We start from the raw sequence: 12,013 nt of genomic DNA, 5'->3' as shown, positions 1-12,013 counted from the left end.
CAGGAAGTTATCTTCCATGCTCTTCAGAAACCTCCTAGATTGCTTTCTCTGGGCTGTGTTGTGTTTCCAGGATATGTCAGGGAAGTTGAAGTCCCCCACGAGTACAAGCGCCGACGATTTCGCAATTTCTGTCAGCTGCCTGTAGAACTCCTCATCCATCTCCTCATCCTGGTTCGGCGGTCTATAACAGACCCCGACCAGGATGCTAGCCTTGTTGGCCTTCCCGCCGATCCTAACCCACAGGGACTCAGCCTTGTCATTCCCAGCCTCAAGTTCTACAACATCGAAAGATTCTCTAATACAGAGAGCCACACCACCACCCCTTCTGTGCTGCCTGTCCCTTCTGAAGAGCTTATTGCTGTGCTAGTTCTGTTTTGTGGAAACACTTTATTCACTCACGCTAGCGAAGATGCTAATCACTTTCTTCACCTGTGACAGTATTTTCTTCATTCATGCCTACAGTTCAACTTGATTTTTAGAAACAAATATACTTAGTTGATTTTAGTGAGAAAAATGAATGCTGAAATTGATGACCTACAAAAGGGAGGGACAATACTCATATATAGTATGGCATAATGGTAAATATCTTTCAGTGAAATCTGGTCGTGGAAAATCACGTTTCACCAAACAGCATTCCCCACTATGAAATATGAATACACATATAAATGTTTTATGTTAGAAACACTTTTCTTTTGCTCCCATATTTTACAGGATTGTAAAAAAGACTTCAAATTCTTGACTCTAGGAAGAAGATTGGATCTCTACTTCCTAACTTTTTTTAGCCTGTTACATTATGTGTCTTCTAACAGGGATTTTTCTGCATATTATTGCTGGTAGCTTTTTTTTTTTTTTTTTTCAAAGTCAGTATGATTAGTATATTGATATCAGTATTACCTTTTTACTAACAGCTCTATTATAAAGAAGGGCCATTGGAACAACCCCAGCAACCCCTTCTACTTGCATACTTTTCTAAAATTCACACTTCTGTATATGAAATTGGTCAGTGTCATTTGTAGCAACAAATACCTCACCTTAAATACCAGAGCAAGATGATTGGAATGTTTCTCTGCATTCCAGGGAGGCTTAGCACAAGCCATTTCTATAACAACACAGCCAACGCTCCACACATCACAACTCCTACCATATTGCTGACCTCTCAGAACCTGAACAGATAGACAAATTAAAGCTCAGATTATCCACTTCAAAGTCTCCTAACTAAGTAATTTAGATACTGAAAAAAAATCAATCAAGTGCATTCTGATTAACATTTCAGGTTAACAGAGTGATCAGTGATGCAAATGCCATTAGACTTATACAGCTGTAGAAACAAAGTGCCTGATCAAGGGACAAATCAAATAATCTTGCAAGCTTTTGACCAAATGGTTATTTAGGCTTTTGTAACAGTACTCATGCTATATTTTGCAGCAAATTACTTATAACAACTTTGACAACAAGAAAGAAATTTAATTACTGCCATGTTGAAATAATTTCTATTCTTTAGAACAAGTACACTTAAAATATGTTAGAAGCATTTACATCAGTTTTCTGTTATTTGACTGCATGAATTAGCTTACAGAGTTCAAACAAACTTTTTGAAGTAACTTCTAGAACTGTTTTCTTACCTCTGGTTCCATAAATGCAATAGTTCCCAACAACTGTCCCTGAAACTCGCCAGCACCAGTTCCTTTTGATGCCAACCTGGCTGCAGCTCCAAAATCAGCAATTCTTAATCTATGACCTGTGCTGTCAATTAGCAAATTGGCACCTGTCAACAGCATAATAAAAATACTGTTAGTTGGTTTTCTATTAAAGGCAAATGGATGAACAATCTTCCTCCCTCTGTTTCAAAACTATAAATAGGTTGATGCTTCCCACCCTCAGTATCAAGAAAATCTAAAAATTAAGGACAAGTCTAATAATGTCACTTTTTCTGTTATGCCTGAGTGATACTGCACACAACTTGAGGACATCTGAGAGATTTAGAGAAGCAATCAAATTTTCAAAGTAGGGCAAACACTGGATTCTGGAACAATGGCTGAAGCTAGAATAATGAAAGAAATTGGTGCACTCAAACCCTGAAGATTTTCAGTGACTGCACCTCCCTGTGAAATTTACACATTTCGTTCTTATTTAGCTTTGAGATGTCTTGAAGATAATTACATAGCAATTGAAAATTTTCCTATTTTAAAGAAAAAATATTAGAAGGCAAGTGTTTGTCATTGTTACATTGCTACTTATTTGGATCTCTCTCCAGTTCGAGGATAGTTATAATGACATTAAAGGCTGAAGTTTAATAAGACTGGGATTTCCCAGTAAAGTCCAAATTTTGTTTGTCACACAGCACAAATGTGTTTATGTTCAATTAGGATGAAGGAAGAAAACCCATCACAATATTCCTATACATTAGAGACCAGATGACCTCTTTATTTTGGATCGTTCACAGATTTTACTATCACTTCGCAGTAAATATTTACATAAATTTAACTAACTAATCTTTAAAGCTATATGGTAACTTTATATTTTATTTGAAAAAATCCAGAAAACCAATTTTTCTAAACTATTGGCTCAGCACTCCATGTGCTGGCAACAGCAGTTCCCAAGCACTCCATGAATGTTCTGGTTAATTTCTGTAAAGTAAAGGTTCTTAAGTATGATCAGATAAACCCAATAGCGATACTACTCTTGAGATGGCATACAAGAGAAGCAATAGGTGTCAAGCCAAAATAGATGTTGCCTTCCAAATATTACTTTTTAAAAGATACTCTAAATAATTCTTACCTTTAACATGTCTATGGATTATCTGATTCTCATGTAGGTAAGAAAGGCCACATAAGAGTTGTTCTGTGTAATTGTCGTGGTTCCGCTCGAGTGGGCAGCCGAGCTCCACCACAGCCGCTCTCTCACTCCCCCTCCTCAAAGAGGAATGGGGAGAAAATATGTGAAAAGGGCTCAAGGATTGAGATAAGGACGAGAAAATCACGCAATAATTATTGTAACGGGCAAAACAGACTCGGCATAAGGAGATAGTAAGATTTATTGCCTACAACTAACAAGCGAGAGAAGTGAGAAAACAAAGGAAAAAAAAAAACAAAAGCACCTTCCCCCCCATCCACCCTCTTCCACCTCCTCCCCCCGAGCGGCGCAGGGGAACGGGGAATGGGGGTTATGGTCAGTCTACAGCACTTCTTCTCTGCCGCTCCTTCTCGGTCACTCTCGTCCCCTGTGCTGTGGGGTCCCACCCACGGGATGCAGTCCTTGATGAACTGATCTGGCGTGGGCTTCCCACAGGCAGCAGCTCTTTCAGAACTGCTCCAGATATGGGTCCGTACCACGGGGTCCATCCCTCAGGAGAAAACTGCTCCAACCTGGCTCCCCTACGGGCAGCAGCTCCTGCCGGGTCACCTGCTCCTGCGTGGGCTCCTCTCCACGGGCTACAGGTCCGTCCCGGAATCTGCTCCGGCAGGGGTCTTCCACAGGCGGCAGCCTCCGTCGGTGCAGGGCCACCTGCTCCACCGTGGTCTCCTCCACGGGCTGCAGCGTGGAACCTTGCTCCACCGTGGTACTCCATGGGCTGCAGGGGGACATCCTGCTTCACCATGGTCCTCACCACAGGCCGCAGGGGACTTCTGCTCCGGCGCCTGGAGCACCTCTCCCCCTCCTTCTACACTGACCTTGGTGCAAGGCTGTTCTCTCACTCCCTTGACTCTCCCGGCTGCTGTGTGGCGCAGCGTTTTTTTCCCTGTCTTAAATATGCTCTCACAGAGGCGCAAAACAACATCCCTTATTGGCTCAGATCTGGAAAACAATGGGGCCCTTCCCAAACATGGGGCAGCTTCTAGATCTTTCTCACAGAAACCACCCCTATGGCTCCCTGCTACCAAAACCTTGCCACGTAAACCCACTCCATGAATGTTCTGGTTAATTTCTGTAAAGTAAAGGTTCTTAAGTATGATCAGATAAACCCAATAGCGATACTACTCTTGAGATGGCATACAAGAGAAGCAATAGGTGTCAAGCCAAAATAGATGTTGCCTTCCAAATATTACTTTTTAAAAGATACTCTAAATAATTCTTACCTTTAACATGTCTATGGATTATCTGATTCTCATGTAGGTAAGAAAGGCCACATAAGAGTTGTTCTGTGTAATTAATAATAACTGATTCTTTGAAGGCTCCATAATTACTTGATAAATGAGCAACTGAACCCCCTAGAAGATAACAAAGGAATTTATCAACACAATTTGTATTAGTAGAATGCGACACTGCCTCCTAAATTTGGAGCTTGGTATCGGTATTCCTAATTTATACCTAGATTTCTCCTCTTAAAAATATGTTAAAAATTCTCTAGGTAAAAAGTAATATAGTTGATTACTTAATTACTTTCTGCCTGGAACTGTACACATTATAATGGCATAGGTCTTTATTCTTCCTAATAATTTCATCCTTCCTTAAAAAAAAAAAAAAAAGTATGAATACTTTAGTATACTAAATAGTGGCATATAGAACCTCAAGGATTTGAATTTCCACTGTGCTTCTCGAAGTACTGTAATATAACCTGCACTTGAATGATGCAAAGACATTTCATTATCTAAGCAATATTATTTCATAAAACATAAACTTTAAAAATTAAGAAAAAATGAGATAAGTTAAAAAAATACACACACAAAGAAAATACAAAAAACACCCTTAGTTTCAAGAAAATATTTTCTGCACTATTGATTGTAATAACACGTATTTGGGCTTTGCTTGTTAGCACTCTGGTATTGCTAAGTGATTTCTGCCGAAGAACATAAGTTAAGGTGCAATGCCTTCTTTCATAAGGAAATAAGGATGTATAAAACATCCTTTGATGGAAATTTGGAGAGTGTGATTTGGGGAGTGACATTTTACAGGGGCAGATAACGATAGGATAAGGGGAAACAGTTTTAAACTAAAAGAGGGTAGATTTGGATTAGATGTTAGGAGGAAATTCTTCACTGAGGAAGGTAACACATTGGAACAGATTACCCTGAGAAGCTGTGGATGCCCCATCCCTGGAGGTGTTCAAGGACAGGTTAGATGGGGCCCTGGGCAACCTGATCTAGTGGGTGGCGGGGTGGGGGGGGGTTGGAACTAGATGATCTCTCTAGTGGAGATCATCTCTCTCATGGACAGTGAGGTTGAGTGCACCCTCAGCAAGTTTGCCGATGACACCAAGCTGTGTGGTGCGGTTGACATGCTGGAGGGAAGAAATGCCATCCAGAGGGTCCTGGACAGGCTTGAGAGTTGGGCCCATGCAAACCTCATTAGAAGTTCAACAAGACCTTCAAGGTCCTACAGCTGGGTTGAGGCAATCCCAAGCACAAATACAGGCTTGGAGGAGAATGGATTGAGAGCAGCCCTGATGAGAAGGACCTGGGGGTCTTGGTTGATAAGAAGATCAACATGAGCAGGCATTGTGCGCTTGCAGCCCAGAAAGTCAACCATATCCTGGGCTGCATCAAAAGAAGCATAGCGAGACGGTTGAGGGAGGTGATTCTCCCCTCTCTACTCTGCTCTCATGAGACCCCACCTGGAGTACTGTGTTTGGATCTGGGGCCCCTAGCACAAGAAGAACATGGAACGAGTCCAGAGGAGGGCCACAGAGGTGATCAGAGGGCTGGAATATCTCTCCTACAAAGACAGGCTGAGAGAGTTGGGGTTGTTCAGCCTGGAGAAGAGAAGGCTCCAGGGAGATCTCATTGCAGCCTTCCAGTACCTAAAGGGGGCCTACAGGAAAGCTGGAGAGGGAGTCTGTCAGGAAGTGTAGTATTGGACAAGGAGTAATGGCTTTAAGCTAAAAGAGGGTAGACTTAGATTAGATATTAGGAAGAAATTCTTTACTCTGAGGGTGGTAAGGCACTGGAACAGGTTGCCCAGAGAAGTTTTGGATCCCCCATCCCTGGAAATGTTTAAGGCCAGGCTGGATGGGGCTTTGAGCAACCTGGTCTAGAGGAAAGTGTCCTTGCTCATGGCAGGGGGGTTGGAATTAGATGATCTTTAAGGTCCCTTTCAACCCAAGCCATTCTGTGATTCTATGAAAACACCAAATCTAGTCTTGTTAACCAGAATGCAATGACATATAGTCCCATTCAGAAAATAAAGCTCCTTCTTAAAAAAATAAAAGATATAAACTTACTTGGCACTGCCATATACAATAATGAAAAATAATTACTACTAAAGTACCACTTAACAGATAGTTAAACAGATAGTATTTTAACATGGTTTTCCTGAAGCATCCTGTTGTACTGGGTGTGGCTGGAATGGAGTTAACTTTCCCTGCAACGACCCATATAGTGTTGTGCTCTGCACTTGTAGCTGGAACAGCCCTGATATCACACCAATGTTTTTGCTATTGCTGAGCAGTGCTGGCACAACATCAAGACTCTCTCCAAACCCCCCAAAGCCAGTGGGGAGGGGACATCACCAGGGCAGCTGACCTAAACCAACCAAAGGGATATTCCATACCATATGATGTCACATTCAGCAATAAAAGGTGGGAAAGGGGAAGGAGGGTGGGGCTCTCATTGTGAAGATATCTGTCCTTCCAATCATCCCCTATGCGTATTGAGGCCCTGCTTCCCAGGACATGGCCTAACAACGCTCGTTGATGGGAAATATAGAATGATTTTTTTTCTTTCCCCTTTTCTTCAGCATGGCCTTTTCTTTTTTTTTTTTTTTTTTTTCTTTTTTTTTTTTCTTTTAATTAAATTATTCTTATCTTAACCTGTGAGTTGTTTTTTTCTTTCCATCATACTTTCTTCTTCCCCTCTTCTATTGAGGGGGGGGGAGTGAGACAGAAGTTGTGGTAGAGTTTAGCTGCCCAGCACGGTAAAACCACCCCACCTGTTTACTACCTATTATTAGAAATTTACTTTAAGTTCTCAAGTGCTTTTGCATGTCCCCTCACACAATTTTAAAGAAAATGCTTGGGACAAAAACAAGTGACCGGCATCGCAAACTTTCTAGGAAAGTAATTTTTAATAATCATTTAAAATTACACAGCTACACAGAAAATGCAACAGTTGGAAATATAGAAAGCTGAAGAGTCTGTATCTCAAAGTTTAATTCCTCTTTTGGATGCAGAAATTGAGGAAAATGTAATTGATTTTTTGTTCAGGGCTTTAAACTACATTAACTGTATGACAAATTATGCATGGATAATTCCAAATCAAATGAAAGATGCCAGTAAGAATATTGCTATGACCACTTAAACTGTTTTGTAAGTAAATCTTTATGCTTTAATTAGCACAAATCTTTAAATCAGCAATAAAAACATAACTTTCCGAACTGAAGCAATGCATGGAATATTTTGCAGTATGAAACTACATAGTTCCAAGACAACCGATACTTTAATTTTATTTGGCATGTAGTTGTTTACCAGCCATCCATTCAATAAAGAGGTTATAGTTGCTCTTCTCACATGTAGCACCCAATATGCAAATAATATTAGGATGGTTAGGGACAAAATTAGGAAGGCCAAAGCTCATCTGGAGCTCAATCTGGCTACTGCCGTTAAAGATAACAAAAAACGTTTCTATAAATACATCAACACAAAAAGGAGGACTAAGGAGAATCTCCATCCTTTACTGGATGCGGGGGGAAACTTAGTTACAAGAGATGAGGAAAAGGCGGAGGTGCTCAATGCCTTCTTTGCCTCAGTCTTTAGCGGCAATACCGGTTGTTCTCTGGATACCCAGTACCCTGAGCTGGTGGAAGGGGATGGGGAGCAGGATGTGGCCCTCACTATCCACGAAGAACTGGTTGGTGACCTGGTACGGCACTTGGATGTGCACAAGTCGATGGGGCCGGATGGGATCCACCCAAGGGTACTGAGAGAACTGGCAGAGGAGCTGGCCAAGCCACTGTCCATCATTTATCAGCAGTCCTGGCGATCGGGGGAGGTCCCAGTTGACTGGCGGCTTGCAAATGTGACGCCCATCTACAAGAAGGGCCAGAGGGCAGACCCGGGGAACTATAGGCCTGTCAGTTTGACCTCAGTACCAGGTGTAGTGGGTTTACGTGGCAAGGTTTTGGTAGCAGGGAGCCATAGGGGTGGTTTCTGTGAGAAAGATCTAGAAGCTGCCCCATGTTTGGGAAGGGCCCCATTGTTTTCCAGATCCGAGCCAATAAGCGATGTTGTTTTGCGCCTCTGTGAGAGCATATTTAAGACAGGGAAAAAACGCTGCGCCACACAGCAGCCGGGAGAGTCAAGGGAGTGGGAGAACAGCCTTGCACCAAGGTCAGTGTAGAAGGAGGGGGAGAGGTGCTCCAGGCGCCGGAGCAGAAGTCCCCTGCGGCCTGTGGTAAGGACCATGGTGAAGCAGGATGTCCCCCTGCAGCCCATGGAGTACCACGGTGGAGCAGGGTTCCACGCTGCAGCCCGTGGAGGAGACCACGGTGGAGCAGGTGGCCCTGCACCGACAGAGGCTGCCGCCTGTGGAAGACCCCTGCCGGAGCAGATTCCGGACCGGACCTGTAGCCCGTGGAGAGGAGACCACGCAGGAGCAGGTGATCTGGCAGGAGCTGCTGCCCGTAGGGGAGCCAGGTTGGAGCAGTTTTCTCCTGAGGGATGGACCCCGTGGTACGGACCCATATCTGGAGCAGTTCTGGAAGAGCTGCTGCCTGTGGGAAGCCCACGCCGGATCAGTTCATCAAGGACTGCATCCCGTGGGTGGGACCCCACAGCACAGGGGACGAGAGTGACCGAGAAGGAGCGGCAGAGAAGAAGTGCTGTAGACTGACCATAACCCCCATTCCCCGTTCCCCTGCGCCGCTCGGGGGGAGGAGGTGGAAAAGGGTGGATGGGGGGGGAAGGTGCTTTTGTTTTTTTTTCCTTTGTTTTCTCACTTCTCTCGCTTGTTAGTTGTAGGCAATAAATCTTACTATCTCCTTATGCCGAGTCTGTTTTGCCCGTTACAATAATTATTGCGTGATTTTCTCGTCCTTATCTCAATCCTTGAGCCCTTTTCACATATTTTCTCCCCATTCCTCTTTGAGGAGGGGGAGTGAGAGAGCGGCTGTGGTGGAGCTCGGCTGCCCACTCGAGCGGAACCACGACACCAGGGAAGCTCATGGAGCAGATTCTCTTGAGAGTCATCATGCAGCATTTGCAGGGCAAGCAGGCGATCAGGCCCAGTCAGCATGGGTTTATGAAAGGCAGGTCCTGCTTGACGAACCTGATCTCCTTCTATGACAGAGTGACGCGCTGGGTGGACGAGGGAAAGGCTGTGGATGTGGTCTACCTTGACTTCAGCAAGGCTTTTGACACCGTCTCCCACAGCATTCTCCTCAAGAAACTGGCTGCTCTTGGCTTGGACTGGCGCACGCTTCGTTGGGTTAGAAACTGGCTGGATAGCCGGGCCCAAAGAGTCGTGGTGAATGGAGCCAAGTCCAGTTGGAGTCCAGTCACTAGTGGCATTCCCCAGGGCTCGGTGCTGGGGCCGGTCCTCTTTAATATCTTCATCGATGATCTGGATGAGGGCATCGAGTGCACCCTCAGTAAGTTTGCAGATGACACCAAGTTAGGTGCGTGTGTCGATCTGCTTGAGGGTAGGAAAGCTCTGCAGGAGGATCTGGATAGGCTGCACCGATGGGCTGAGGTCAACTGCATGAAGTTCAACAAGGCCAAGTGCCAGGTCCTGCACCTGGGGCGCAATAACCCCAAGCAGAGCTACAGGCTGGGAGAGGAATGGTTGGAGAGCTGCCAGGCAGAGAAGGACCTGGAAGTATTGGTGGATAGTCGGCTGAATATGAGCCAGCAGTGTGCTCAGGTGGCCAAGAAGGCCAACGGCATCCTGGCTTGTATCAGGAACAGTGTGACCAGCAGGGCTAGGGAGGTGATCGTCCCCCTGTACTCAGCTCTGGTGAGGCCTCACCTCGAGGACTGTGTTCAGTTTTGGGCCCCTCGCTACAAGAAGGACATCGAGGTGCTCGAGCGAGCCCAGAGAAGGTCGACGAAGCTGGTGAGGGGTCTGGAGAACAAGTCCTACGAGGAGTGGCTGAGGGAGCTGGGCTTGTTCAGCCTGGAGAAGAGGAGGCTCAGGGGCGACCTTATCGCTCTCTATAGGTACCTCAAGGGAGGCTGTAGCGAGGTGGGGGTTGGTCTGTTCTCCCACATGCCTGGTGACAGGACGAGGGGGAATGGGCTAAAGTTGCACCAGGGGAGTTTTAGGTTAGATGTTAGGAAGAACTTCTTTACTGAAAGGGTTGTGAGGCATTGGAACAGGCTGCCCAGGGAAGTGGTGGAGTCACCATCCCTGGAAGTCTTCAAAAGATGTTTAGATGTTGAACTTAGTGATATGGTTTAGTGGAGGACTGGTTAGTGTTAGGTCAGAGGTTGGACTCGATGATCTTGAGGTCTCTTCCAACCTAGAAATTCTGAGATTCTGTGATTCTGTGGTTCAGATGACTCATCATCCATATCTCCTCCCTCAGTGCTTTGGCTACCTTTTCTTGCTCAGATGATGTGTTCCTGACATACGTCACCTTTTTTGAAATATGATATTCAGGTTTACTTTATATAATTATCAATTGTGTTTCCACACCCCCTCCCACAACCCATTCAGTACAGTAATGACAATGGATGGTTTTCCATCTCTGTTCACCATCCAAAAACTGCAGTTGTTCTTCTAACCTCAAGTCCGTTCAGCTGAGAATGCATCTCCATATGAGACAGTCATAGAAAAAGTAAGAGCAATCTTCTGGGGAAATACCAACAGAATCTCTGGAGTGGGGAGCAGAGGAAGTAGGGAACAGTTTGTGAGAGCAAAAGGTTTTTATATTTAATATTCAAAAAAATATTGAAGAGCAAGCAGAATACATTCAAGAATGTGAAATATTTACCTGTTTTACAGCCATTAATGTCCCTGTTCCTACATCCTGTGCTTGGTAACAGGAAGAGAAAGCTCCAAGACTAATTTGCTGACCTTTAAGCCATTCTGAATCTTCTCTGTAATGGTGTTTTGCTTTGTTATGTCCAGGCAGGGTTTCTGGTATCTGCAAATTAAATTCCAAATCAATTACATGTTTACTAGCATGCATCTAAAATGTAGACATTCTGGAAGGCTATGATATATCCAAGTTTATATTCCTCTCCTCTCCCTTACAGTTATTTACATTGCATGTTATATGTTTCAGTTGAGACTAGAACACCATATAATCCACATCTTCTATAATCCACACATTCCTACCGTATGTAAGAAAAGAGCACATCCTCTGTGTTATTAACTGAAGATGAAAGACAAGATGTAAAGACACAAATAGAAGCTAGACTTTTTTTCTATTCCTAATCTCATGTCTATTTATTTTTTTTTTGTTTTTTTATCATCTGCACTAAACACAACCAAAATCATGTTTTCTACTTAATTTACTCCTGGCATTTTGTGCTTCACGTGTTGTTACCTCATGCAAATGATCACAAAAACCAACATGAGATTTCTTTCTTCTTCCCAGCAACACTATCAATTCTGCTGCCTTTCCTAGGCATGTAGCCTCATAAGCTTCCAGCACCTGTCTTACTCCCTCAAGTCAATATACTCAAATATTTTGTGAACTTTTATAAAATACTCCTTTCTCTCTCTATTCTTATTTCTTGTGATTTTGTATACTTGCAAACAAACATATTCAGCTTCTCATGCTGCCCTGCCAGAGAGGAGGGTAGGGGTGCACAAGAAGCTGGGAGGCGACACAACCAGGACAGCTGACCCAGACTGGCCAAAGGGATATTCCATACCCCATTGGACATCATTCTGAACAATAAAAAACTGGTGTATGTGTGTGTGTGCACTGCTCTGCTCGGGGAGGGGCTGGGCATCAGTCAGCAGGTGGTGAGCAATTGCATTGTACATCACTTGTTTTATATATATATATATATAATTATTATCATTATTATTATTTTCCCTTCCTTTTCTGTCCTATTAAGCTGTCTTTATCTCAAGCCACAAGTTTTACTTGTGGCTTGAGATAAAGACAGCTTAATAGGACAGAAAAAAAA

General features: G+C 43.9%; 1 pseudogene; it reads right to left on the bottom strand.

Moving 5' to 3' along the window:
- Nucleotides 1-501: 501 nt before the first annotated feature.
- The window catches only part of LOC116501287, a 31,233-nt pseudogene continuing 19,721 nt past the window's right edge, over nt 502-12,013 (bottom strand).

Source organism: Aythya fuligula, chromosome W, assembly GCF_009819795.1.
Source record: "Aythya fuligula isolate bAytFul2 chromosome W, bAytFul2.pri, whole genome shotgun sequence".
NCBI classification, from domain to species: Eukaryota; Metazoa; Chordata; class Aves; order Anseriformes; family Anatidae; genus Aythya; species Aythya fuligula.
This window is presented reverse-complemented; position numbering and strand designations above follow the sequence as displayed.